Genomic DNA, 4,540 nt, shown 5'->3' on the forward strand with positions numbered 1-4,540 from the left:
AAAGAATAGCTGGGCAATAAAGTAGACCAATTTTTAGTTGTCTAAGTACTCTTCATGTGGGCCTCCATAGTGTCTGCCCTAGCCCACATTGCCAACAATAGAGTAGGGTATCCTTTTCCCCACCTCCACAGCAGCAAGTATTATTAGTAGATTTCTGAATGTAGGCCTATCTCACTGAAGTTAGACAGAACCTCAATGTGGTTTTTATTTGTATTTCCCTGACAGCTAGAGAGGCTGAGCATTTTTTCATATGTATATTAGCCATTTGAATTTGTTCTTTTGAAAAATGTCTGCTTATTTCCTTCATCTATGTGTTCATAGGATTGTTTACTCTGCTGTTGTTGAGTGTCTGATGCTCTATATAAATCCTGGATATTAAAGTTCCGTGTGTTACATAGTGTGCAAAGATTTTTCTGCCATTCTGTTGATCACCTCTTCACTTGGTTGAATATTTCCTTTGTTGTACAGAAGCTTCTTACAAACTACTTTGTTCAAAATGTCATTTCACAAATCATCCTAAAGAAGCCATTGCCCCCTTGTCACATTATCTATTACGATCATTTCCAATGCATTCTCTATTATAAAAAGTGACCTATAGATTGTTCTAAGAACATCACTGTTCCCATGCTCTTCAACCTGCATCAATCACAACTGATACTCATTGGTTCCAATGTGTTGCACAATCTGCCAGGCAAATGCTGTTTTCCTAAACCTATAAAGTAAATGGAAGAATTAATGGTCTCATTTTGTCAGCACTAAATACCACTTAACAACAATCACTGTCCTTTTAATCTTTGTGTTATGGCTGACACAAAACATATAAATTAGTATTGTACAAGTGACAAGACCAGGATCATTTGGGAGAACAAATACCCATATTTTGCTTCACTGAACTTCTTGCACTGCTACCAAATGGACAGCATTGTGGCACAATGGATTAAGTTGTCACCTATAATACTTAAATCCCATATTAGAGTAACAGTTAAAGTTCTAGCTGTTCACAAACTTCTGTCCAGATTCCTGCTAATTGGCCTAAGAATGAGACATATGTTGGCCTAATTCATGGACCCCTGCTATCCACATGGGGGATGAAGACAGAATTCTGGATTCCTGAATTCAGCCTGACCAAGCTCTGATCAATACAGCTACTTGGGGAGGTAACCAGCATATGAAATATTTTCTTTTAATAAACCTTTGAAAACATAAAGGCTTCGTTGTTGTTGATGATGTTGCTGTTTTGATGTGCCTTCTTTCTGATTAATTATCCTAGCCCAATCATTCTAATTAGATTTCCCAAATGGACAAGAGATTTTTGAAATTTGTGCCTTCATTGACACCAAAGTGATTATCATACCCAAGATCCCACAAAGTCAATTGATATTCAATTCCAGAAAATAAATGAGAGACTATTTGTTGAGAGTTTATGCTGGCAAACTTACAAGAATTCTGTATTATTCATCTAAGAAGTAATGTTTGCACTCTTCCTTTCTGTACTAAGTAATACACTCTGCCTGAATCCTAAAATGCTATTCTCATTTAGCAGTCAGAGCAGTGGCATGAGCTGTGTTCCATGCTCTTTTGTTCAGTTTCTTTCCAATTCATTGTATGTGAACTGAACAATTCACTACATGATACCTGAAGGGAAAATATAATAACACCACAGACTGTTTGAATTGTTCTCATAACTGAGTTTATGTAATACAAAAAGTAATGGTCCTAACAACATATATTATGATGTTGTAATTTCTCAGTTCTTTGCTTAGACCTACAATACTAAAATGCAGAATGCTTCCGATAGAAAATGATGAGAGAAAAATATCATGTTTTGTTGCTTCTAAATATGCCAGTCAACTAACTCAGCCTAAATTCTGCATGTGTGTATGTGTGTCCGTGTGTGTAAATGTGAGATAATCCTACCCTCCCTTTTCCTCTCTCCTGCTTCTCCAGGGAAATGAGTCACACCCGGCTGCTGCCCTTGATACGATGTTTGATATTCTGAATGCCCATCAGTGCTGCACAGCTAGGATGATGTCAGCGCAGTTGACATTGTTAGATCCCTGCTCTGCTTACATCAACTCCCTGTCGCTCAGGCATCAGATGAGTGTGGTGAAAGGGAGGAGGCAGCATTTTCTTAGCAACCATGCCCACATACCCAGGATCCAGAAATGACATCTGGCACTTTGCTTTAGGGATTTCCAGCACTTCGCAGAATTGCAGCCAGATTGGAACATTGCAGTTCTTAGTTAAAAAGAAATTGCTTACTCTCTCCCCCTTCAGCATGCTTTTACAATAATTTAGCTCAAATGTATATCATAAAATTCCATTTCATCTGCTGCCTCACCCCATAATTCCTCAATTCTTCTTTAGATATTAGTTATTCAGTTTTCAGAAATAATTTTACTTTTGGTTTTCTGGATTTTGTTTGTTGATCTTACTCATTTAATACAATGGATTTAGATAGTGGCAATCCACACAGACATTATAGTCTCATATGTTATCTAGAGGGAAAGGAAGGTAAAGTGCTGTAGAAAGAGACTTAAAATGTAATTTTGGAAGATGCTGCAGTAACAGAATTATGCTAGTCTTATTCCACCATGCTGTGACTGTCAGAAGTGCCAGCAACTGGGATTTAATGTATATTCCCCAAGAACAATCTCTCCAAGTTACTGTTGGTATCTTGGTCGCTTCATGTACTTGATTTGAGCCAACTGTTTTATAGCTCTCTTGCTGCTCCTTCACTCACTCTACAAATATTTTTAGACAGGACTCCTTCCTCCATGACATCAAAATCAGGTGGAGGAGATAAACAAGTCATCAGACAACCTTTGTGTGGAAAGTGTTCTTCAAAGTAATGACACCAGGATGGTCAGAGAAAAGAGAACCAGGGGAAGTTTCAGCCCACAGCTCAAACATGGTAAGATGCCCTCAGGGATGGTTTTCTTGATTCTTCATAGTTACTTCTCAGTTGTAACAGAAATATTTTTAAAGTCCTGAACTTTGTGCATCAAACACTACTAAAATTTTTAATAATCTATTTCATCCAGTCCAAACAGTTCACTTATCTCTAACATGCTCAATTTGTCTAAGCATCACTATCCCATATAGTGAGAAAGCAAGGTTTCTTTTAGAATCTGGTATTCCACTTAGCAGAGAAATGAGGAGAGTTCAAAGTACTCTCTTCAAATCTCAACATCTGAATGGATAAGTGCTGGTGGTTGAGCAAAAACAGTATAAAAGTCCCTCTTCCAGATTATTTTTCACACTGTATTACAACTTCTTATTTTCTAGCCTATAAGTGACTGAATTCTCTGGAAGAATGCTATTTTAAATCTTTTTTCCATAAGCCTCACAGTATCTCCCAAGTATCTACAAACACCTAGGTCCTAGAACACAGCTAATGTTCAGTAAATACTTCTATTGAATGACTATTTTATACCTTTTCACTTCCTCCTGATCTCAATCCTGTCTTTAAAGTAGTGCTTCCTAATGTCTTTACGTTTAATAATACTGAAGAACATGGGATAAACTAACTGCTTTAGGAGTTAGGCTCCTGGACTCAGGCATGTCTGAATCTGTGAAGCCCACCATCTTTACTTGCTCTCCTTCCTCTCTGCTAGCATGTTGGAGATAACTAACAGGACTCAGCAGAGCTCTTAGAGATTCATCACCTGGGAGCTACTCTGGTTTAGATAAATTTTTAAGTAGAAAATATAATTTAACTTTCTCTGCTTGGCTATATGAAGTCTAGTTTTTCTTCCCAATGCTTTTTCAATGTTTGTCTCATAAACTTCCAGCTTTCAAAAATATTTTTTTGCCAGTTTTGTACTCACCACTGTAAAAAATATCATGGTAATTTCATCCTCCACAAATCAGTACAGAAGTATCATATAACCCAACTATTTCACTTCTGGTAGGCATCCGAAAGAATTTGAAGTAGAGTTGTTGACAGATATTTGCACATCCATACTCATAGCATTGGATTATACCAGAAAAAATTATGTTATCAGAAACAAGCCAGACATAAAATAGAAAGTAAACATTGTCGAGTTTATGGTGATGATAGCGGCAGCAAGGTGAATGTACACTTTCATCAAAGTAGTATTCATACACATTTATAGACACAAAATGCATATTTTAAAATAACACTATTCAAAAGTCCTTAAAATATAGATAATTATTATTGTAAGTATGGGTAGTAGAATGAATAGAATTCCTGGATGCATTGTTGATTTGTTCAGACATCATGGAAGGGCACTTTGTTTCTCATATTGCAGAGAACAGACTTGTCAATACATGTTCATTAGCCCAATCCCTCGAGCTCAGCTCCTGGTTACCACCACTAGTATTTGTCTTCCAGATGGGTTCCTAACATTCCACCCATTATAAGTCTCAGGTCATGTCAGAATGGACCTCATCTTAACTTCTTTGTCACAAGCACAGAACTCCTACATTTTTTCATTCTCACTGTTGCCTTAAATTTTTAATAAAAATGTGATTGATTAACATTTAAATGAAAACACAAAAGCTTCGATCGACCTGC

This window comes from Ochotona curzoniae, unplaced genomic scaffold (assembly GCF_017591425.1).
Source record: "Ochotona curzoniae isolate NIBS_2020 unplaced genomic scaffold, NIBS_Ocur_1.0 contig_3498, whole genome shotgun sequence".
Classification (NCBI taxonomy): domain Eukaryota; kingdom Metazoa; phylum Chordata; class Mammalia; order Lagomorpha; family Ochotonidae; genus Ochotona; species Ochotona curzoniae.